General features: G+C 42.6%; 1 protein-coding gene and 1 long non-coding RNA gene across 2 annotated transcripts in view; one reads left to right on the forward strand and one right to left on the reverse strand.

Moving 5' to 3' along the window:
- Positions 1 to 25,591, forward strand: part of CHSY1 (chondroitin sulfate synthase 1) — a 102,569-nt gene that overhangs the window by 32,212 nt on the left and 44,766 nt on the right. The window lies entirely within an intron of this gene.
- Positions 5,267 to 24,703, reverse strand: LOC142818293 (uncharacterized). Its single transcript, XR_012895699.1, has 3 exons — positions 24,580 to 24,703; positions 10,544 to 10,751; positions 5,267 to 5,402 (listed from the first exon to the last, which is right to left on the reverse strand). It is a non-coding gene; the product is annotated as an uncharacterized LOC142818293 (long non-coding RNA).

The following is a 25,591-nucleotide window of genomic DNA, read 5'->3' on the forward strand; positions in this document are numbered from 1 at the left end:
GTCTGAGAGGAGGAAATGACTCGTCCTTTGAGAAGAAATCTATATAAGGCACATAAAGCAGGCTATTCTTTGTGGCTTTGACTAATGGAAAAGAAAACAAAAGAAAAAGCAAAGAGCACTCTGTATATCTTGTGGAGCAGCACCATGTTAATTTTTTAGCCCTTTCTATCTGAGATGGAAACCTAAACAGAATTTGGTGACTGCTGTTAGGGCTTCTAATTTTTTAAAAAGCTATTAATCTCACAGTGAACTGTAAGATTAAAAAAAATCAATATGCAGTGTTGTAGCCATGTTAGACCCAAGGTATTTAGAGACACAATATGCAGTGTTGTAGCCATGTTAGACCCAAGGTATTTAGAGAGACAATATGCAGTGTTGTAGCCATGTTAAGCCCAAAGTATTTAGAGACAAGGTGGGTGATGTCTCTTATTGGATCAGCTTGTGTTGGTCAAAGAGATAAGCTTACAGAGCTCAAGAAGAGCTTGTCTCTTTCATGAAGGCAAGTGCATCCAGTAAAAGATATTACCTCATCCGCCTTGTCTCCCCTCTTAATGGAAAGTATCATTTACTGTGTGACTCAGAAGGCAGATAATGAGGTGTGGAGTCTTTACACCCAGCTGCCTGTCTGAACCCAGGTCACTCTGGTAACAAGTAAAAATGGTTACTAATCAACAGCTATTTGATGTCCAGTCAATAAAATGGTCTGTTCAATGCAGAGTGAACAGTTCTTTGCACCATCCCTGGCACCTTCTGAGAAAGGGATTAAATTGGCAAAAAGAATGGCCCCAGGGCTGAGACTGGGTGACCTGAGGACAGCTGTTCTGAACCAAGTCAGTGTATTCATGGAGGGATTCAGGTTTTGGTGCTGTCATTTGAAAGGCGTGCTCTGCGGGATGGGATGGCATAGAGGCACTCTGGCTAGCCTAGTGCTTCTATCTACAGAGAAGAGCTGATGAATTTTCTGCCAGTGTCATGAAGCTCAGCTGCCCTCACGCAGGAAGGATATGAGGCATCTATATAAAGAACAGATAACTGCATGAAATCAAATCACCATTGTATAGGATTTTCAAAGACAGTCACTATAATAGTGAATTTGTTATAAAAAGGCAAGATTGACCTAAACACTTCCTATAGACACCTTACATAAAAAATTGAACTACAGTGGTTGAGCATTTACCCACACATTGTCCACGTTTCATCCAGGAGTAGGGATTTTTAAAAGTTGCAAATTGCATTCACTAAGATATTTTTGCAGTAGAAAAAAAAAGAGTATTTTAACTAAGTAGTGTTAGTCCATTTAAACATAACTGTGATCTGATTATTTTAGAACTATAAATGACCTATTTCACCCAGGTAGAAAAATTAGACATACTGGTTAACTCCAAATCCTTCAGTTTTTATATATGTAAAATCTGTTACTGGTAGCAAATTGTTGTTTGTTACTCTGTGCTTTGGACAGGGGGAGCTTTGGGGAGGAAATGCCACATTTGGGGCAAATGGAAGAAATGCTTTTGTTTGGTGTGGGTGGTGGTGGTGGTCATTTTGTTTAGCTTTTTTGGTGGGTTTTTTTTTTGTACACCCTCTTCACCAGGAGTAGGAGATTCAAATAGCTGTTTGGTATGTTAGTATGTTTATTTTAATAGTTAGGTGGTAAAGGAGGTGGACAAAGGGTAATGATAAATTGCAGATGTGGTAAGTTAAGCACCAGGATAATACTATCCTATGGACAAGGTGTAGAAACATACTAATACAAATACAGTAAAATTTCAAGTCTGCTAGTTAGTAGCATAAACTTATGAGATAGTCAACTAGTGGTGGGATTAGTTTCCCCCTCTTCCCCCCCCCCCCCCGCCACTGCCAACTGGGCTCTTGCTACAGTTCAAAGGCAGAGGTGCCCTAATAGAGTAATCTAATAATCAATGGAAATCCCATTGACTATTCGATTAGCTAATTAATATAAATTTTACATCCCTACTAGGTAGTAGTAACTTGAAAGAATACTTTCCACTGTAGAAACTGGATGCTTTTATCTCTGCTGATGACCATGAGCGAGTTCAGGGATGCAGAAATGTTACTCAAGAATATTGTTTTCCCCAGTAGGCTAATAGGTACAGCAAACATGCCAGCACTGGGTCTCTTTTTGAACATGCGCCTGTAATTTTGAAAAGGCTTGTTTGGTGTTTAAATAGGTACAGTTTGCAAATCTCTTAATTCCTGTGTGTTGTCTGCTTTGGCTATAGTGGTTGGGTAACTTCTAAAGATTGAATACTGTATCCACTGACATTACTTATGTAGCTCAATTCAGAAGGGGATGTGATTTTGTTTTTAATGACAGAAAAGTGTAAAATTGCTTTGACCAAAATGTGATCTTCAGCTGGCATCTCACTTGAAATCCCAAAAGAGAATACAAGATTCTATTCTTCACTATTCCCTGAAGTTTTTTATCTAACCTATTTTTTTTCACTTCAGATGCCTCTTTGGGTGACTCATTCCATTACCCACATAGGAAATAATGTTCCCTAATGTCCTAAGCAAAATTTTTCCTTGTTTAGACTCCTTGGTACATCTATCAACCTTGCCTCTTTTGTAGACTGCTGTTTAAAATAGCTCTAAACAGTTACACTGTATCATCTTGTGTCTCTTTTCCAGATCTTATGTAGCTGATTGCCATTATCTTTCCTCCTTCCCTCTTTTTTGTCAACACTTTGGTAATTTTTGTTGCCTTCATAAGATTTTTTTCCTCCTAATTTTCTGGGTTTTAACAGATCTTTTATGTGAATATCAGTATTCTTTGCAGGGCTGCAGTAGTAAATGTGTGGTATTAATTCCTCATAGCTAAAAGTGATGCTGCTATAAACATATATAAATAGCAGATTTTTTTATTGAGGTGTTTTATGATGTATTGACATTTAAATTGCTTCAGTTTCCTGGATCATGCTTTCTGCCTTTGTACATCACTTCTCCTTCTGTTCTTTTGTACATTCCCTATGTTCATCAAATTGTCCAAAACATTTGAGAGTCGTCTTGTAAACTGTGGATGTATAGTGTCAGGTCCCATTGAGTTACAGGGATGAACTCAGTTGACATCATCTTAGCATTATCTTCAGGTATCAGCCTTTCTGAAGAGCTTTCCATCTCCAGATGGATGTATAAAAACCCTATTCCTTTGAGCTGAGGTTTCATGTTGCAATTGTTTGCCTCCCCAGTCTTGTTCTTGAAAACTTTCACTCCTGTCCTGTAGCCTTGCCTTGCTAATTTTCCTCACCCACTATCCCTTCGCACTCAGGGTTTTATGTCTAGGATTTTTAATCATCCATCTATCTTCCATACTGCAGTCTATGTCTAAAGTTAGTGGAACACAGATTAGCAGACCCTGGGGTTGTTATCCTAGAGCATCTACACTAGTTACTTCAGGTTAGGAATTGTTGAATCCTGGGTCCAAACCAAGGATTCCAACATCTACACTGCATTATGGAGGCCCAAGTCCAGCTGCCCATATCCCAGACTTCCTTGCACCCTACTAAAATGTGGCTACTCTCACCCTTTGTTCACGATGCCATATGGTAAAATTTTGTTGTCCAGAGGACAAAGAAATTCAGCCTGTGGGATTGGAAGTTACTTCTGGTGGACTCTGAGCATGAATCCAGTGGAATTGTGTCTACTGCAAAGCAGTAGGACTTGAACCCTGGATCCCAGGTTGACTCAAGCTTAGATCCTGGGTTAACATGTATGTGATGTCTGTGGATATAGACAGAAAGGGGATTAGGGTTGATCTGACACAGCAGTCTGGACATACTCTAAATGTACTGTGCCTTTTTCCAGGTCTAGTCAAATTGCTTTGTTTCTCTTTTGTGCTTCATAGTCTCACTTCTTACTGTCACCCATGAGATTCTTTCTATTAATTTAATTTCCCACTGCCTGTGTATTCTTGTTTACTATATTAAAATTAGACCTGGGTCATTGCTTCCTGCAGGTCAGTGTTTAATCTTAAGTAGAACTAATGTGACAATCAAACTTTTTTCAGTAACATTCTAAATTGTTTCGAGTGAGGGTTATTGCTGAAGGGTTTGTTTAAATTAAAAGTATTTCACTCTATGTAGCAAGGCTTCTTGAAAAGTGTAGCTTATTATTGCCTTTTCTATTAGCATAAGACAATGGTGCTCAAAAGTTTAGCTCTTCAAAACTGAAGGTGAATGAATACAGGAACACTTTGCAACTCAGAACTATTGTTACATAAATCTTAAATTTTGGCACTTCATTAACGTCTACGATATAACAGGTTTTGTTTGTTTGGGGGGCACGAGGAGTCATACAACCTCCTTTCTGGAGAAATGCTGAGGTCACTGCAAAATCATTGGATCCTGAGATTTTGGCCGTTTGCTTGCTGGGCTCTGGCAAACGTTGCTGGTAATGTTCTACTTGACTGCACAAGCCTACGGCAGCCTTTTGTGAGTGTGCTGTCCAATAGCCGTCATTAATATTTGGTTTCACACTTTCCTCTTTTTAGGATATGCCCTGGGAACCTTAATTCTCTTTGAGAAGACTTCCCTATTCAGGCTGAGATGTTAAATCTTGTGTGAAGTTCAACTGGCAGAGCAGAGCTGCTTTTAATTAAAACTGTTACAGCATTTTTGGCATTTTTTTCCCTTTCTTTAAGTCTCTGCTTTATACTCGTCTCCAAAAGGCAGTGCTGCAGTAAGGTGGTATCTGAATACCATGATGAGCCAAAAGCTTTTTGTAGTCTAATGTCTTAATATTGTTTCTTAAAGAGGTTGGCTTGGGGCTAAGTAAAATGAAGGCGGATGGGAAGGGGAAGTAGAGAGAGAGCTGCTTTTTCTAGTTTTGCTAGAAATATTTAGGAAAATATGTAGAGGGTTGTCTTGGATTTGTTGGGGCATGCTTTGCCTTTGACTTTTAGACAGCCTCTTGAGGCGGGTACCCCTTTTAGTGCTACATCCTGTGCCTCCATTACTCGGGATTAGGACACTGATTTCAAGCCCCTCTGTTTCTTGCTGTGTCTACTCCGAGTTTCAAAGAGCTCCAGTTCTTGCTAGATTTCACCCTTTTAGGAAGCAACCCAAGAGCCATTGTTTGATAGCAACCATGGACAAAAACAACACAAGCCAGCACTTTATTAGTTACCTCAAACACAATATTTGAGTCCATATTGACTGTATTGCCAGCTCCCCAGATACAGAACCCCCAGATTTCATCTCTCTTTCTCCTTTGCTTAGTCAGCCGAATTCTTAGGTCCATGCGTTCACACCTTGCTCTTTTGTTTCCAGTGAAGTCAGACTACTTCTGCATGTCCTCCTTCCCTTGACTCCTCTCATTTATGTTGACATTTCTTGATAGATGTTCATTTTAGCCTAAGCTTGCTTCCAGGACTCTTACCCGTTTCCCTATATGGTACAAAAAACACCCAATAGGGAGTGAGTGAGGAAAAGCGAGTCAAATATTTTTTTTCATAAAAATATTACAGGAATCTTTGCATGTTCATCACAGAACTGATAGCTGGACTTCTCATTGCTAAGGCTTTGTTCATCTGTCATCAGTCAGGCTATTGGAAGCCTCTATTTTATTCTGAATTGATTTTTTTTAATATATACATACCCCAGGCTGTGCTGTGTAGATGAGAGGTTCAGCTTTTATGAAAGCTGTGGCCCATCAAGAGATCTCTACAGTGGCTAAACAGTGTTAGGAAATGATGAAGGAAAGAGTGACTAGAATAGAAAAAAGCTGGTGGTTTATGTATAAATGATGAGCAGACAGGCGCCTTACTGAAGGATCTCTTGAACATCCAGACCAGCTTTTGTTTGTTCGAGATGCGTGGAAAGAAAAGGTAATTTTAGACATAGTGGTTTGAGAAGAGTTTCTCAAATGACAGCAAAACTGAGAGTGGGGAAAAATGCCTACAGTCCTTGGAAGAATTCTTAATCTACAAGAATTCTTAATCTACAAGGTATGTGGGTGATTTGAGTACCTGGGAAAAGAGAGAAACCCCTCTGTTTCCTTGCATAGCCTTTACCCTGGTGGAAATATGAAGGCTGCTTTTCCTGACTAGTATAGTGTGTATATTTATGTCCACAGTAGGAATGTGAATGTATACTTGTGTACACTTGTGCCTGGGCTCATGGGTTAACCCTCACGGTTACACACAGCCCTCTCCCCATGCTGCTGACTCTTTATAAGAAACATGAACATTTTTATTTCCTGATTTTCAAAAAGTTGGGCCCACTAGGGCTTGTGGGTCTTGTGGCTGGGTTGGGAGGGGTATTTTGGTTTTAAGATCCTGTTGGGCTCTTGTCTGGTTTCTGGGACAATTTACTGCAGTGGCCTTTCCTTGTCTCAGTGGGTTGTTGGGGTGCCAGATGGTTTAACCAAAAATACTGAATCCCCTGCCTCAAAAAAAACCTCACTGGGGGGGAAAAATTATGTTGGGGGGGGCAAAGTTGTTGGGAGAAGGGGGGGGAAGGGCTCCAAGTTATTAAGAAAAAAAAACAAAAAAACCAGCATGGCCTCTTTCAGAGTGCGAGCAGAGTCAGAATAGGGATAGGAACAGGGGAGCGGTTGAGCACTAAGACCCAGGGAAGGCATTGCTTCCCCTTGGTCTTTAGGCTTTTTTGCCGGTAGCCATTTTGTTTCCTTGATCAAGCCAGAACGCAGCTTCCCTGTGGAACCAGGTAAGCAGGGGAGCTGGGAGTGTCGGGGGGTTCTGGAGGAGGGAGGCTGGGGGCTGGACCCAGTTGCCGAGTGTGTTGTAGGGTTGCCAGGTGTCTGGGGAAAAAAATCAGAAAATACCGGACATTTTAGGTATCCGGTATTTTCTGAAATTTTTTTTACTGGACAGGAGGCGAAAATACTGGACTGTCTGGGTCAATACCAGACACCTGACAACCCTAGGTCACATGATTGAAATCCAGTGGTGGGCAACCTGCGACCCACGTATCTCCTCTCTGCCCCCTTTCCCCTCACCCCTTGTGTACTGAGTCACTGGAGCCCCAAATTTACCTACTCTTCCCCCCCTCCTCCCAGCTCCAGGAATCACCTGATTTGTGCTCCTCCCCTCTCTCTCAGAGCTTGAACAGCCACAAATCAGGATTCATGGTTCGAGCTCTGGGAAGAAGAGAGAGTCGGGACGGAGCACGAATCAGGAGATTCCTGGTGCTCTGGATGTGCTGGGAGGGGAGAATAGGTAAGTGCGGGGCCCCAATGCCTGAAAGGTGTGGGACAAGGGAGCAAAGAGAAGGTCTGTGGGCCACAGGTGGCACCTCAGTGAGCAAAATATGCTCCGTGGGCTGCAGATTGCCCACCACGGGTATGGATTGTTGTGACAGTGAAGACTAAGGAAGTTGTCTCATGGACTTGTGAGGTACTTCCAGATCACTCCTTAGATGCAAGTCTAGCAGGGCTGCATTTACGTTGCAAAGCAATAGGGCTGTGACCTTGGATCCTGGCTTAACTCGAACTTGGCTCCTCTAACCCTACAAGTCCTAGGATCATGGGTCTGAGCCCAGGGTTAGTACTATCACAGTGTAAATGCCAGGGCAGGGGTGAGTTGGGCCCTGGCAAAAGCACAGGCTTATGCTGCAGTGTACACATACTGAGTCCTTTCCCTCTGCCTCCCTAGATTTTAGTGATAGAGATGCAGTTGTGTTAATCTGGTCTAGCTGAAACAAAAGTCAGTACTATGCAGCACTTTAAAGACTAACAAGATGGTTTATTAGGTGATGAGCTTTCGTGGGCCAGACCTACTTCCAGGGTCTGTCCCACGAAAGCTCATCACCTAATAAACCATCTTGTTAGTCTTTAAAGTGCTGCATACTCCTGTCTTTTGTTCCCTGTATTTTAGGTTTTGCTGTAGAAAGTGAGGTGTTTTTTTTTGTTTTGTTTTTTTTTGGTACAAATCCATTTTTGTTAATTGGCTACCCTGTATTTTGACATGACCTTTCAGCTTCTTGAGGAGCAGCCTCCATCAGTTGCTCCCATTTACTGAGCCTTCAACAAAAGTGAGAATGTCTTTCCTACTGTTTGGGGGGTGTAATATTTCTGTAGTAGTAATGATATGTCCTCCCTCACACACTCCGTACAGAATGATCTGGTGTTTGATATCATACTACAGAAAGTGTGGTGCTTTTCTGAGCTCTGATCTTTCTCAAACATCTTACAACCTGTAAACAACTCTGTCTGATAGAGCTGATATCTGTCTATCTTAGAGTCACATTATTAATCTGTTAGAGCATTTTTGTAAAAGTATTTATCTGGTTAAGCTCTTTCTGAAGGAAATCTTAAAATAACATCTTCCATGGGAGGCGGTATTGGGGAGGGTTTGCTGTTTGTTTTTTGGTTTGTTCGGTTTTTTAAGTGAGGGGAATGCAGGGTAAGGATTGTAATTGTTAATACTTGCTTGGTATCAAATGGAATGTTTAAAAATGAAACTTTTCCATTTGAAAAGGTGACTAGTTTAGGATCTGTTTTCTTAAAGTAATTGTTGCCAGTACATTTGTAGCTGGCATGAGGTTTATTTTTTTTGGGGGGGAGAAGGGGGAGGTTGTGTTCTTTTCGGCCTGTAAATTTACCTTTTAATTAAGTAAACTGTGTCTCTTATTTTTGTTATCTTCTGAAAATATGCTCCAATTTAATTAGTGACTTGTCTCCCCAGAGGGTTTTTAAATGCTTGAGTTTTAAAAATAAATTAAGAAATCCCTCTTTGTTACCTATGTTCTAGCTAGAGCTGTTGCTCCTTAGTAGTATTTACAGTAACTGATGCTGTTCAGCAAGTCGTCTTCTCCTTTTCTGCATCTCCAGAGCACAGAGGTAAACGTGTTTGTACTTGAATGTGACAACACTGGAAAATAATTGTTGTTCTGATTATCTTAACTGAGATGGAATTTGACTTCCATACTTTATGGGTGATCGGCTGACCCAGGCTGCTAGGACTTTGATGGAAAGACTGAGTTCTTCCATTCTGCAACCAGTAAATGGATTAAAACAAGTCTGGACAGCAGACAGTAGGACATACACCATTTTATGTGTCAGACTTTTGAGATATGCATAGATTTTCAAATATTTCTAAGATTACCTGTTTCTGTTTCTAGATTTTATTTATTGATCTTTTTGGTTGCTTGTTTAAACAGTGTTAGTCTAAGAAGTGCTTTTTCATGGAAAAATGGGCTTTTATACTAAGAATTAGTACCATAGAATACTTTCTGAATTTTAAAAACCTGAAGGGAAATCGGCTTTTACCAGTCACTGGTTAGAACGGTGCAGTGGACAACCCTCTTAAAAAGAAACCATTCCGTTAAATCAGTACATCCCTCTATGAAAGGTTAGGATGGAAAGGTTAGGATGAAATATTCGTATGCAATATTGTGCCATGAAATAAATGTCAGTAGCACTAAGGAGCACTTTGTTAAGACCTGCAACTGTTCAGCATGGAAATGTGCTAACATGCTGCTCATTCCATAAATACTTTCTTGTTCAGAAAAAAAAATGCATTCTTGACAACCGTGGTGGAAGTGTAGGGGGTTGCTGTAGTTAGACTGTTATTTAACTTGATGTGTACAAAATAACTTGAGGTGTAAGTGCAACTTTGGAATGTTTTTTTTTTTTTTTTTTTTTTTTTGGTTCTTTGGGCGATATCTCAATGCTGTCAGTGAATGGGAAAACCATGGAAATGGACCCAGATAACCAGTGCAGAAACGTTGGTTTCCAACACTTCACACCAGAACTCCTAAAATTACTAAGCAGGTGTCAAAGCTTAGTTTCTGCAAAAAAGCAAGGAAAATCTGATAATGGATTAAGTGCAAGGTGGGGCAGTGGGAGATGAATCACTAGTTTATATAGTAAAATGAATAGTATGGTTTTGATTCTGTCCTTGGGGCCTAATTCTACAAATGCTTGTATGAGTAGTTCCGTCAGGCTCAATGGGGGACTGCATACATGTGTGAGGTTTTGCAAGTTTGGGCACTGATGTGGCATCTGACCCCTATTTTACGGGCTATAGGTTGGTTTCTCTGCAATTTAGATTTCTAAGTTTGGGCTGCAGTCTGAGCTCTGGGATCCTCCCACTTCACAGGGTCCTAGAGCCTGTTCCAACCTGAGCCTGGAAGTCTTCTCTGCAATTAAACAGCCCTTCCGGCTGAGCCCCACAAGCCCAAATCATCTGGCCCGGACCAGCCATGGGTATCTAATTACACTGTGGACTTACCCTGTGTGGTCATCCCCTGCATCAGCTTCTTCTACTGGCTGAGTCTAGGCCTGAGATGGTAAACTTCTGGGGGCAGGCACTATGCCTTTGTATGGGCTTTTGTGCACATGAATGTGTTTTATCAGGTACTGTATGTACTTTACCAGTTATTTTCCATATATATCAGCCTCATAATATAGAGATTGGGAAACAGTCAGTTAACACTATTGCCTTTAACTGCAGATTCTTATGCACATGTGCTGAATTAGGTTCTGAATATAATCAGTGTTGATATACCTGACAAAATGTGAAAATCTCACCAACATTGGGCTGGTTTACCTGCCTTATACAAACCTTTTAGTTACACAGTTGGGTAAGAATCCATGGTAACGAGGTATCTTCTGTTTTCCTCTTTTCTGATTCTAGAAGCATAATCTCAGGTCCTAAAGGCATTGTTTGACAGCTCCCCACAGGCACGCCTTTCTCCACACATGGCATAGGAACTTGCAACTTTCATTGGCAGGGCATGCTTGTTACAATGGGCATTGAACTCTGGCTGGTCCTGTTTACATCAACAGGACAAAAGATGTGAGTCCTGCTTTGGATGCAGAGAGAAGCAGTTTCTCTGACACCTGTCAAAATGTATGGTACTGTAGACTAGTGATGGGCAACCAAGCTAGTGACTGGGCAACATGAGTGGCCCTCCTTCATCCCAGTGGGCTGCAAACTTGTTGTCACCAAGACGGTCTCTTGGGAGTGAGTAGATTTACTGTCTGCACATGGGTACCTAGAATTTTGTGGGATTTGTCAATTTGGAACCGTAGCTGTACTTTGTTTGGATGCAGAGGGAGTGCACGACTGTCACCATCAATGTTGGGTGCAGAGAGCACACACCTCGCTTCATGTGCCTTTGCTTTAGGTACGTGCCGTTTGAATAACACCGGTAAGAAAAAGCTACACTGATGGAGACCAGTGGAATCTGGAAACCCTACACATGGACGACAGTAAACAAAATAACATACAGGCCACACAAAGAATCCCGATGGGCCGCATGAGGCCTGCAGGCTGCAGGTTACCCACCACTGCTGTTGACTGTTCATTACACCTCATGTTAACAGCTGTCAGAAATTGTAACAAAGTCCATGTCTACACTAGAGACCTTACAGCAGCACATCTGTACTGATGCAGCTGTACTGCTGTAAGATCTCCCATGTAGCTGCCACTCTATGCCAATGGAAGACAGTTCTGCCATCAATATAATTAAAACAGCAGCTGGAGAGCATCTTCTGACAACATAATGGTGTCCACAACGGTGCTCCTGTCAGTATAACTCATAGCACTTGGCGGGGAGTCACATCCAGGAGCAACATTTTTTAATCACAATAGTGCGAGTCTTGACACATCTTTTTAGTCTACTTATGAAGTATCTTTCTGGCTACTTGAAGTGTGATTGGTATCTGTGTAGCCTTTGAATAGCTACAACTAAATTGGGGTGAGACCTGTTTTTAAAGTGTTACCTTGGCATTTGACTTCTTGTGTAACCTCAGCTTGCAGAGTGTACCTACATCAAGTTTGTGTTCTTGTAATTCTCCACTGGTGTCGCCGTAGGGGCTGTAATGTAAGTGGGATTACAGATGCTCTTAATACCCTGCTCTCTAACTGTAGTTAAACCACATGGTAGTTATAGGTTTAAAAAAAAAAAAAGCCCAAGCTTGTTCTGAACTTTAGCTTCCCTCTGTGGAACTTTGCTTTTGGTGAATTACAAACTGTTAATTTTTGTAGCATAGGCCATGTCAAAAATAATCTGGGGTTCAGTAAGAAAAAGGTAGCTTGGTTTTGAAAACTTAGTGGTTAGGAATGTAGCAGCATGTCATTATTGACATTGACTCATGTTTCCATCTAATGCCATAGTTTGGAAACTGGTGCATGCATTTCTTGTGGCTTCCATCCAAAGAACTCCAAGCGCCTTAAACTGCACTTTTTAGGGGTAGACGGAGGCACAGGACTTAAGGAATCAAAAAGAAAGTCTCTGGCTCTGTCAGAGGCAGAAGTAAAGCCTGAATTGCCTTTCTAGCCTTGTGTTTTTAACTTTCTTCTCCATGTAGCACTGCTAATGACTATGCAATAGATGCTAATATAAATTCACACTTGGGATTATTTTTAATATAAATTCCTTTTTAAAAAAGTTATTCCATTCACTTATCAAAGGAAGGACTTTCTAAATAAGTATGCACATGTCTGGCTGGTGGATCAGACTTCTCTTCAGAGTGTATGTTCCTAAGAACTCTCATTAGTTACACCCCAAAGAAAGTTGAGACATCTGTTTTAAACACATTTGTGTTAACCTATTCTCCATGTAAGAGGTTAAGATTTCAATTAAATTCTAAACTGGAGTCCTTCTCTATAGTCTAACAGATTCAAGGCTGCAGGTTAACAAATAACAAATTCTCTCTTCCTAGGCTTTGGATTTATATTTTGTTTTATATTTATTTATGTATACATTTTATGTATTTATTTATATATTTTTTAAAAATGCCATTTAAAATATAGTTCTGTTTTTAGTTTTGGGAGCTTTCTTTCAGGATTACCCCACTTTTCTGAGTCTCTTAAAATGCCTGACAAGTAAAGAGCCCCAGTAAAGATTGTCTTTTGTATCCGTTTTCAGTATCCTTAGCTGTAATGAGAATATTACACCTTTCAGAGGGGTATGAATAACATCAATGTACAACATGCCATCCGGAGCCAGCAGGATTCTAGTGAGGTCAAAACTATCTAAATTTTGTTTACCTTTGGTCAGATAGCATTCACCTTCAGAGATGTTAATTCCTTGAGTTGGTTGGTTATTAAACTCTTGCTTTATGGGTAGAATAATAATCATATAAGATGCCTCAATTATGATGGGGCACTCAGCAAGCAGCGCTACATAACCAGTATCCTTTTTTAATGCATAAAGAGGATTTAATGTTTTCAAGCAAGTCTTTAAATAACTCCAGTTGCCACCCGTGGGAATACATTTTCTTGGCTGTCCGGTTGGAAGCTGATGTATGTGCCCAACAAGGAGTGCCATCCCTCTTCTGAAAAGTGCATGGGAGGGGAGCGAGAAAGATGGGTGGAATCTTAAGGTTTTTTCCACGCTGTTACACCTGGTACAAACCAGAGCCTTCTACATGAGCTGATCAGCTCTCTGACTAGTGACTAGTTCTGCTTATGTGCTTTCCCATTATCTTGATGCTTGGTCCACCTGTCTCCACACTCTCCTCTGAGACCAGTCCTGTTGAAACAGATCTTAAATGGCCCACAGCTGGGCAGACAATTACTGGTACCAGTGAAAATTTGGGAATAGTATGTCTAACACCTCTACAAGGAAAGCCTCTGACTCTCAAGGGAACTCATATGGCCCCCAGCACCTTAGCTGTCAAATGTGCCTGAAGGAAGGAAGGAACTAGGGATGTGAATGGTTAACCCGTAAGCCTCACCCTTAACTGATGAGGCTTACTGGGCATGGGTAGGCAGCTGCTCTGACTTTAACTGGTTAACCAATTAAACAGGATTTTACATCCCTAGAAGGAATGCTTGTACTCTTCCAGAGTTTCCCCATCAAGAGAAGAGATGTCCTCAGACAGGGGACGTGCAGGAAGTAAGATTCTCTCTTTCCTCTTAACCCCTGGGCTGCGCCCCCCCCCCAATGTTTTTCCAGGCCCAACATTAGGTGGTATTAAGAAAGGCTGTAACCACCGTTACCAAGTGGCAGCATTCTGACACTTCTCTGTGCTGTTTCTTCAGTAGACCCAGGCTTTGAGGCTATTTTATATCAGGCCCACTGAGACCAGCCTGCCTCCAAGTATCCTCTCCTGGTGCCCTCCCAAATGAAATGTCAGGAAAAGATAATCACAGCTATGTAAACCCTGTTGAGAACGTTTTATGTAGGTTGATTGTGTATTGGCATTTGTTAGGGTTGCATCACCAGTCTTATGTCATTCATGTATCTTTCTGCATAAATATATGCTTGCTAGCTCTTGCCCTGAACCATTCTGCTAGTAATTGATGATATGTTTGTGCCTGGTAATATGCTTGCCACAGCACAGTGGCATCTAGCTGTTCTTGGTTCTTTTTCGTTCCTGTCCTTTTAAAATACAGTAAATGTATCCAAAATGACTTATTGAGGAAAAAGTAAATGAAAAGCCAGCTGAGGATTCCACGTTGCCTTGAACCACACCCTGTGGTTCTAAGGTATTTCATTACATGCAGTCTATGCAACGTAGCAAACTGAGCTCATACCCTGCAATTCCTGGTTGCAGAACGAAAGGGAAGCACAGAAGCAAAGAAATTCCAAGTTAAAACGTATACTATATTGAAGTCAGATGCTTCACAACATTTAATTCCAAAGTAACTTTTGGTGCATTCATTCTTCCAATTTTCATAAGTGAGAGTGAGTGTGTATTTGTATTTGTGTGCTCCTACATGTCATATAAAACTTGACAACCTTTCAGTTGCTTTCACTTTCCCTCTAAAATAACTACAAGTAAGAAGTGAAGTTTTTTCTTTCTGAAGGTTTCAAAGAATAAAACTGATGCTGTCTGCATTTATTCTTACACTTCTGCCATTGGCATGAATGCTGTTGTCTTGAGTGGTGGCTGCCATTCCCTCACATTAATAGCCTCTGATGTGGGGGACACATTAACTCAAACACATGTTTGATAATGACTGGTACTGCACACAATTTGGGGAAGAGAGAGTGGATGAAAGAGGTTGACACTGCATATTTATTTTGCATCTGCCTTTGTTTAAGTGATTTATGTGGATTTATATTTATTTATGTATATTGAAATGTCTTGCAGAGCTTTTTTACTGCACTTCTCTCTGAGTGTGTAATTGTTCAAAGGCATGTTAACATTTAAAAGTTGGTTGAGGTTTTTTTGGAGCCATTTAGTCTCTTAACAGAAAGTCTTTAGGGAGGTGTCAGTTTAAGAAGGCTTTTTGGCCTCAGCAGGCGCCAGTTGGTGGCTGTGGCCACCATATTGCATCCGCCATTTTGATTCAGCAAAATGAATCATAGGGGAGCATAGGGGAGCCAGAAGATGTGGGCTGCATTCAGGGAGCATGAGGGCAGCTTTGTGAGCCTTGGGGGCGGCTTCGCATGCAGCACCGGTGGGGGCTGGGGGGAAGAGTCTCATGAGGCTCACAAGCCACGGGTTGGCCACGCCTGACTCAGAAAATCTCATCAACAACATTTGAAAACTGGGTGATAACAATAGTACAGAGTATTGCAGCAGCCTTTTGGTTTATAGAAAACATGGTTTATATTTGGTTTATAGAAAACATGTTTCATTCTGAAGCAGAGGTACAACTCATCTTCTTAAAGATGACTTCACCCAGATGTTTGCTTTGCCTTTCTCTGTTTGATCAAAACTGCTTCCATTACATGTGCTTCATCATAATGAAAAACCCCAGCTCTTATTCATGTGAAACCTTTTGGTAGAAAGCTTTTCACACCATATACAGCTAGCCATTGAAGACGCCCAGTAATTTATTTACTGTTAGGAACACGTTCCTGTTTTTGGAAACAGTGAATTATGACTTTGCTAGTAATTCCTCATGTAATGCTGTAATTGTTTCATTTTCATACTTCATGAAGCATCCTCCTGTAATACAGTGGTTTTTAAACTTTTTTTTTCTCATGACCCAGTTGAAGAAAATTGTTGATGTCCATCTTGCAGCATAATTTGACTAGAGTCTGGGCTCCAGAGTGGGGTTGACGATGAGATTCTTGATTTAGTCGGAAGTGGAGCACAGGATCTTGTCCAAGGGATAAGTGTAACTGGACTGTTTAAAAATATTGACCATAATGTAATAAAATTTAACATCCCTGTGGTGGGAAAGACACCTTAGCAGCCCAACACTGGCATTTAATTTCAGAAAGGGGAACTACACAAAAATGAGGAGGTTAGTTTAACAGAAATTAAAAGGTACAGACACAAAAGTCCATCTTCATGGAAACTTTTCAAATACATCATAATCGAGGCCCAACTTAAATGTATACCCTAAATTTAAAAAAGTAAGAAAACCAAAAAAGTGCCACTGTGGCTTGGCTTAACCAAGTAAAAGAAGCAGTGAGAGATAAAAAGGCATCGTTTAAAAAGTGGAAATTAAATCCTAATGAGGAAAACAGAAAGGAATATAAAGTTAATCAAATTAGGTGTAAAAAATATAATAAGAAAAGCTAGTAAAAACTCAAATGTAATAGCAAAATGTTTAAGTACATCAGAAGCAGGAAGCCTATTATAAATAACCAGTGGTGCCCCTGGACGATCAAGATGCCGAAGGAGCACTGAAGACAATAAGGTCATTGCAGAGAAACTGAGTTCTTTGCTTCAGTTTTCACAGCCGAGGATGTCAGGGAGATTCCCAAACCTGAGCCATTCTTTTTAGGTGACAAATTTTGAGGAATTATCCCAGATTCAGGTGTCATTAGAGAAAGTTTTGGAACAAACTGATAAACTTAACAGTAACAAGTCACCAGGACCAGATGGCGTTCACCCAAGTGTTCTGAAAGAACTCAAATGTGAAATTACAGAACTATTTACTGTAGTTTGTAACCTGTCCTTTAAATCAGTTTGTATACCTAATGACTAGAAGATCGCTAACGTGACACCATTGTTTAAAAAGGGCTCTAGTGTTGATTCGGGCAATTATAGACCAGTAAATCTATCAGTACCAGGCAAATTAGTTGAAACTATAATAAACAATAAAATTAGACACATAGATGAACATAATTTGTTGGGGAATAGTCAACATGGTTTCTGTAAAGAGAAATAATCCCTTGCTAATCTATCTACTAGTAGGGCTGCCAGGTGTCCGGTATTTGCAGGCTCTGTCCAGTGTAAAAAACAGGAAATACGGGACATGTGAAATGTCTGGTATTTCCTGTTTCCCTCGGCTGGAAGCCCGGTGGGGAAAATTTTCCCCTGCCACATCTGGCGGGCGTGGGGGAGTAAGGAGCACAGCAGAGTCATAGTGAAGGATGTCAGGAGGGGGCTGAGTGCACGCTGCTCTGGCCCATGTGACCAGCAGAGACCTGGGAGCTGGCCCCACATGATGCCTCCCTCAACACCAGTCATGGCCAACCCGCGGCTCTTGCCCCCCAGAAGTGCAGCTTGCGAAGCTGCTCCTGTGTGCGCACACACACCACCCCCCAACGACCCCTGCCCTGTGCTTACTGGGTGGAACTGTGAGATTTTAAAAATGGCGCCTAAGATGACAGCCATCTTAAAGGGGCAGCCTCCTTTTTTTAAATATGTATTTATTTATTTTTTGCTCCCACAATTCTGTTCTGGGAGTGTTTTGTTTAACAACTTTGGTCTTGCCCCCCCCCCCCCCTTTTTTTTTCCTCGACAGAATTTTTTCCCGGTGTTTTTTTGGGGGGGAGGAGGGTTCGGTATTTTTTTGTTAAACCATCTGGCAACCTTATCTACTAGAGTTCTTTGAGGGAGTCAACAAATGTGGACAAGGGGCATCCAGCAGCTATAGTGCACTTAGATTTCCAGAAAGCCTTTGACAAGGTTCCTCACCAAAGGCTTTTAAGTAAAGTTAGTTGTCATGTGATAAGAGGGAAGGTCCTCTCATGGATTGATAACTTGTTAAGACAGGAAAAAAAAGGGTAGGAATAAATGGTAAGTTTTGAGAGTGGAGAATGGTAACTAGTGGTGTTTCCCCAGGGTTCATACTGGGACCAATCCTATTCAACGTATTTATAAGTGATCTGGAGAAAGGTAAACTGAGGTGGCAAAATTTGCAGATGATACTAAACTGCTCAAGATAGTTAAGACCAAAGCAGCCTATGAAGAGCTTCAAAAAGATCTTACAAAACTAAGTGATTGGGTAACAAAATGGCAAGTGAAATGTAATGTTGATAAATGTAAACTAATGAACCCTGGAAAAAATAATCCCAACTATACATACGATATGATGGGGATTCATTTAGTTATAACTACTCAGAGAGAGATCTTGGAGTCATTGTGTATAGTTCTCTGAAAACATCCACTCAATGTGTAGCCGCAGTCAGAAAAGCAAACAATATTAAGAATCATTAAAAAAGGGATAGAGAATAAGACATAGAACATGTTATTGCTTCCATATAAAACCATGGTACACCCTCATCTTGAATATTGTGTACAGATGTGGATGCCTCATCTCAAAAAAGAGATACCGGCATTGGAAAAGGTTCAGAAAAGGGTAACAAAAATGATTAGGGGTTTGGAATGGGTCCCATATGGAGAGAGTTTAAAAAGACTGGGACTTTTCAGCTTAGAAAAGAGGGGAGACTAAGGGATGGGGGGATATGATGGAGGTATAAAATCATGATTGGTGTGGAAAAATTATTTCCTTGTTCCTATAACATAAGAACTAAGGGTCACCAAATGAAATTAATAGGTACCGTATTTTCCGGCGTATAGGGCGACTGGGCGTATAAGACGACCCCCTATCTTTTTAATTAAAAGATAGGGTTTCATCTTATACCCCAGCGCCCCTCCGCCTCCTTTGCTCCCGGTGTCCCTGGTCTGCTGGAGCTGGTCCCCAGCAGACCAGAGGCACCGGGAGCAAAGCCGCCAGGAGCGCCTGGGCTCCCCCCCCCCCCCCCCCCGCCGGAGCCCCTCCGCGGCTTTGAAAGCCTCGGGGGAAGCCGGCGGGGGGGGGCATCTCAGGCGCGCATGGGCTGCCCCCCCTCCGGAGCCCCTCCGCGGCTTTGAAAGCCTCCGGGGAAGCCGGCGGGGGGGCATCCCAGGCGCGCATGGGCTGCCCCCCCTCCGGAGCCCCTCCGCGGCTTTGAAAGCCTCGGGGGAAGCCGGCGGCGGGGCATCCCAGGGGCGCATGGGCTGCCCGCCCGCCGGAGCCCCTCCGCGGCTTTCAAAGCCTCGGGGGAAGCCGGCGGCAGGGCATCCCAGGCGCGCATGGGCTGCCCGCCCGCCGGAGCCCCTCCGCGGCTTTCAAAGCCTCGGGGGAAGCCGGCGGCGGGGCATCCCAGGCGCGCATGGGCTGCCCCCCCCTCCGGAGCCCCTCCGCGCCGCGCGGAGGGGCTCCGGAGGGGGGGCAGCCCATGCGCGCCTGGGATGCCCCGCCGCCGGCTTCCCCCGAGGCTTTGAAAGCCGCGGAGGGGCTCCGGAGGGGGGGCAGCCCATGCGCGCCTGGGATGCCCCCCCGCCGGCTTCCCCGGAGGCTTTCAAAGCCGCGGAGGGGCTCCGGAGGGGGGGCAGCCCATGCGCGCCTGGGATGCCCCCCCGCCGGCTTCCCCGGAGGCTTTCAAAGCCGCGGAGGGGCTCCGGAGGGGGGGCAGCCCATGCGCGCCTGAGATGCCCCCCCGCCGGCTTCCCCCGAGGCTTTCAAAGCCGCGGAGGGGCTCCAGCGGGCGGGCAGCCCATGCGCGCCTGGGATGCCCCGCCGCCGGCTTCCCCCGAGGCTTTCAAAGCCGCGGAGGGGCTCCGGCGGCGGGGCATCCGGCGTACAAGACGACCCCCGATTTTTGGGGGATGTTTTTTAACTTCAGAGGTCGTCTTGTACGCCGGAATATACGGTAGCTGGTTTAACACAAACAAAAGGAAGTTTTTCTTCACACAGTGCATAGCAGGCCTGTGGAACTCCTTACCAGAGTATGTTCTGAAGACCAGGACTTTAATAGGGTTCAAGAAAGAATTAGATAAATTCATGGAGGTTAGGTCCTTCAATGGCTATTAGCCAGGATGGGTAGGAATGGTGTCCCTAGCCTCTGTCAGAGGCTGGGAATGGGTGATTGGAGAGGGATTGCTTGAAGATTCCCTGTTCTGTTCACTTCCTCTGGGGTATCTAGTAGTGGCCTCTGTTGGCAGACAGGATACTGAGCTAGATGAATCTTTGGTCTGACCCAGTGTGACTGTTTTTGTGGGAACTTTGGGGCCTAGGAGGGGCCTCCAGCTGGAGGCGGAGGGGCTTACCTTGAGTGGCTCCCAGTCAGCAATACAGTGGGGTGTTAAGGCAGCTTCCTGTGTCTCCTGACACTCCAGATCATGCTGTGCCCCAGAAGCAACCAGCAACAGGTTCCCAGCCAATGGGAGTGTGAAGCTAGTGCTCAGTGCCCCTTCCATCCTTCTAGGAATTGGGTCTGCTGCCATCTGCTTCTGGGGCACAGCGCAGTCTGTGGTGCCAGGACAGGCAGGTAGCTGCCTTAGCACCCCCACTGGTCACCCGATCACCCTGTAGCAGTGAGGCCCAGTGCCTGACATTCCACGACTCAGTCCTGGGGTGTGACCTGTAGTTTGAAAATTGCTGCTCTAATAAATATCTGCTGCTAACAAATCTAATAATCCATCTAGAGCAGATGTATTTAATAAAACCTCTCCCTAAGTACTGGGGATGCGAGGGGGAGAAAGAGAAGGCTCTAGCAGCATGTCTAAAAGCCAGCAAATTAGGGCTACTGTAGAGCTGAGAGTCTTCACAGAGAACTTCTTGCTGACAACCTTCTCTTCTCCAGCTGTTGTATCTGTGCCGATCCCATGCCTAGCCTAGGAGAATGTGATCAGTGCTAACAGTCTCTACTCCAAACTGGACTAACAAGATTCTTTCTGTGAATTCTAACCATGGTGCATTTGTGGTTGCATGGGGAGTTTTGAACAGTCCCAGCCAAAATTACAGTGTGTCTTGGCCTGTCAGTCATGAGAAATGCTGTGCTGATGTGTCACTCTGTGTGTGGCTTCCCCTTCCCCTCCCCACCACAGCCCCAAATAAGCTGCTGATGTGAAACCTCCATGCTCCTACTCGCCAGCTTTTTGCTATTACCTGACAAACCACATTCTTAATCACAACTTTGGGGAGTAGGGAACTATACAGAAAAACCCAAGCCTCTATTTTTTTTGATTGTTAGGCTATTAGTGTTTTTTCTCACATTCTGATTTTTTAGAACTAAATTTTGTCCGTCGTAGTTACAAAACACTGCCATAAAAATAACTCTTCCAACACAGCTTTTAATTTGTTCCCTTCCATAAGCCAACCAGAATGAGCATGTGACAACCCAAGGAGACTCATTTCTTGCTGTTGCAGTATGTTGTGACTCTTACTGGTTTTCTGTTTGTGGCCATGCTGTATTAATAAGCAGTTTTTGCCAAACTGAATGCCCTTCTGAATCTAATGAAACTTATTGAAGCAGTTCACATAGACTGGTCTGTCTCTGAGCTACAATGCAAATAGCACTGTGAAATTTTCAGAAGTGCTTTGTGCTCTGAGAATCAATGGGACTGAGTCTTGAAAGTCACTTGTGTTTTCTTGACATTTTTTTTTTTATTCAAGATCTTCAAAAATGTGTCCCTGAAGTTAGGTGAGTGAAGGAAGAAATGCCGGGTACTTTGTTGATTTAATTAGAGCAGCTTCCATTTAGATGAACAAATTCAAGACATGGTTATGGCTCTGCAGTGTGCTTCTGAATTTTTTCAAGTTTTTTTATTTCCCCTTCTATGGGCATTATATTTAATTCAGTAATTCTAAGCTTTAAAATGGTCTCTCTTTTTTGAATGCATCATCATGGGAGAATCCTATCTACATACCTTGAACCCAATTGAGGCACAACTGCTCTTTGCCAGCTGTTGGTTATCCTAGAGCAGGGGTGGGGAACCTCAGGCCCGGGGACCAGATGTGGCCCCAGGTTTGCATATATTCGGCCCCTGAGTTTCAGGGATCCCCTTCCCCAGCACTGGGGAGCATGCACTGGTGCTCAAGCCCACCCGCTACTCCACCATGGGGCTGGAGCACACAATCTACTAGCCTGCCCGCCCCAGGCTCTGGTGTGAGGGGAATGTGAGGAGTGTCTGTCTCCTCAGTCGGGGGTCATGTCAGTGAGGGTGGGTTTTTTTTCCTTCTCACTTGTGTGCAGCCCCCATCTGACTTTTCTGGGGTCAGTGACCCCTGACCCAGAAAAGGTTCCCCACCTCTGTCCCAGAGACATGTTTTCAGAAATTCACAGCCACTCCTGTTTGAAGCTGTTTCCTTTCCCAAAAGAAGTCCACTCCCACTTAGGCATTTAATCAAAATAGGTTTTTCGAGGGCGTTGTGCACATTTCAGTCTTCTAGCGCCGCTGTGTTCTGAGCTCATTTCCAGCACTGTTCTGGATATTGTTGCAAACAGGACCAAAGGAATTAGTAATGTGGTTCAGAAGTTGTAGACTGGCCTAGAGAGCCTTGGTATCCCCCACTTGTTGTCGTGCGCACCCTCACAGATGTTGGAGACTTTCAGAACTTGCTAATCTCTGGTGCTGCTGTCATGTGAATGCAGAGTTGCGTAGGTGCCTTTCTCCAGTTGTGATGGATTGTTGTTGCAGTACATGCTTTTCACTTTCAGGGGGATTATTGTATTTGAGAGGCTGGATTTCAAAATTGTATTTTTTTTTTGGTCATAAGAGAAATGAATACAGATGTTCTGAGGAAATGGCAAAGCTAGTGGTTTCTAAAATGGGCAGACATCTTTTTCATATCAAATCTTGCAGAGTGTGATTCCTATTAGTGCTTTAGTGACACTTATCTGATGTTGCTGAGAAGGAAATATGCTATGAAGAGGTTTTTTTCTGTCACTAACTATATTCTGTGTCTAGCATACTTAGCGGAACAAAGGGATTTAAATACTAGCAGTAGGTTTCTCCCCCGACCCTACTGCCTCCCACATGCCAAAAGCATTCCATAGCATTTTTTATACATATTCACCATGGGCAGTAAATTAAATGCCTTATATCCAGATGAGTTAAAAATTTCATTTTTCTGTTAAGCATCTTCTAGTTATCAAGCTCCAAACAGCAGGACCAGAGCTAGGATTTTTAAGGGTTTTGTCTACCCAGGGAAGCTAGTGTGCAGTAAGCTGAGCTGTAAATTTAAAGCTTCAAGGGTAGCCGAGTTAGTCTGTACAGGATAAACCTAAAAAAACCCAAATGGTCTGGTAGTATTTTATAGACTAACAAAACGCGTAGATGGTATTCATGAGCTTTTGTGGGCACAGCCCATTTCAGATGACCGGAGTTTTGTTTTAAGTGTACTAGGTATTCCATGTTATCGCCCCATGTGGACACTTTCTGAGCACTAAGAATACCCTCAGGTTTTTCCAAAGTGTATTAATGCCTTTGTGTGCATTGCCTTCTCATGCATTTAAGAGTATCAACATGAGATGTTTGCACATAATAATTAGTGGGGGCTTTTCCCCATGCAGACCAGCCCAAAGTTGTCTTAAGTGGAGTAAGCACCTCCACGTCCATTGAAAGTCAGAGAATTTAGATGCCTATGAGTATCCTGCCCAGGTTGCTATTAACGGTTTCCTGACTTTCAGGCCCCTTTTGTAAGGAGAGCTGAAGCTGCATCATTTCCCAATGTATGGGTGTTTGTCTCAGAACACTTTCAATAAGCTGTGTGATGTCAGATGCAGAAGAGGCATTGTAGCAAGCTGTGTAGTTAGAAATCGGTTTGTAATGTTTGGAAATATGAATTGGACAATTTATTTGTTAATGCAGACTGGTCCCTACGAGAAGAGTTGAAGCTACTGGATTCTTGTACAGAATATGTCTGAAGTCTGAAATTTTTTTTTTGGAGAACAGATTGTAGAGTGAGCTAAAATCTTGCAAAAAATATGAACTCTAATGCCAGTATAGCTTGTATTTTTTTAATAAATGGGCGAATTACCACTTCCCATTGCTAGAATTTCATGTAGCAGGAAAATAGTTCAGGTTAACCTAAAAATTGTCTGAGCAAAACCATTTATGTATTGGTTTAAAATGGGAATAATGAAGCGGAATAACTAATTTACTAAATATGTATGCTCAGAAATGACTCGCCTCAAAATAGCCATACCGATCTCATTCTACACTAACGTTCAGCCGTGTTTCATCAACCTGGCTACAGAAAGAACAGTCTCTCTTTAAACACTAGTTTCTGTAGCTATTTGAGGTTTAACCAACTTCTGTTTAGGAGGCATTTAGACTTGTCATGAAGCAATGGCTCTTTAAGAATATCAGGCATCCTCATTTTTTTAAGCAGTTTTAAATTATGGCCTAATGCTTTCCCATTTTCAGACATGTAAATACAATGTAAAGCTTCTCATTTAGAAAAACTTTTTAGACTCTGGAAACCATCTTTCTGTTCTTACCATCTCAGTGTCACCTGGTCACTTGTATGGCTTGCTTATATTGCTCTTATATTGCTTGCTTATATTGCTCTTATATTGCTTGCTTATATTGCTCTTATATTGGCCCTGCTTGTGTCTTTGCAAGGTGATATGTAGGAGGCATAAAATACTGGAGATATGTAGACAATTAAATACACTTTTTTCCAGACCCTTTGCTTAAAATGGGTTACAAAGCAAGTCAATCAAATCTGGGACCCACTGTACCAACCTGATAAGATGTCTTCAACAGGGCTCACAAATGATACCCTGGGAAATGACTGTTGAGTGAAATTGGGGTCTTCAGTCCTTTACACTGGCTTTATTAGAAACCGCTCTTTACTAGTCATAGTGGCAAAGTTGTTTTTCAGAATTCTGCCTAAACATTCTATTTAATATGAAGATTAATTCCTATGGAAACAGCATGAAGGTCTTTCTTGGCAGTTATGTTTAATAACACCTTGACTTTTTTCTCTTGTGACCTTTGAACTTCCCTCTAATTGTTTTTGACTAAAGGTGAAGGCTCATGCTAAGAAAACCTTCCTGAGCTGGGGAGGAAAAAGCTGTGCAAATTGCGAGACTCCTCTGTAAAATCAGTGCTTTCCAGTGTTGTCGTAGGGATTTGAGCTGAAGATAAAAGGAAGAATGATCTGTTGTATGGTGTGGGTAGAGCAGAACAAAAATCTGTGGTTAAGTGGCTACGTGGTGTTGCTGGCTTAAGCACACAAAATGCTGCAAAAGAGATGTTTAGGCTTTGACAGAGAGAGCTTTTATTGGAAGGAGAGTGAGGGTTGAGTTCATTTGGTTTTCCCTTTCCTGTTACATTTTTGGTACAAGTTACCCAGGGGGGTTGTGTGGCTTTCCCCCCTAATTTTGGTAAATTTAGAGCTGTACATTAAATGCAAATTCAAATTTTCTGGATTTTCTGGACCAGCCATCACTATACATCCTATGCTGTTTATCGCTGTTATGTACTTTTTTTTTTACAAGAGAACAGAAGTAGTTAGCATTGCACTCACCAAAAGGACCAATTCAAGAAACGTGGAGACAAACATTAATACAGCTTCATCCCTCTTTACTCTCTTCAACCTTCCAATAATGCTATTTCTCAGCCTTCAAACACGGAGAACTCAATACATTCTATTATAACTTTCCCCAAGTCAGTGGTTAAACTTACCTTTTGTAATGTATGAACTTGGACTACATCTTTGATGTCAGGTTTCTGCTTACAGCATAGGTTTTAC

The sequence above is a fragment of the Pelodiscus sinensis genome, chromosome 14, assembly GCF_049634645.1.
Source record: "Pelodiscus sinensis isolate JC-2024 chromosome 14, ASM4963464v1, whole genome shotgun sequence".
NCBI lineage: Eukaryota > Metazoa > Chordata > Testudines > Trionychidae > Pelodiscus > Pelodiscus sinensis.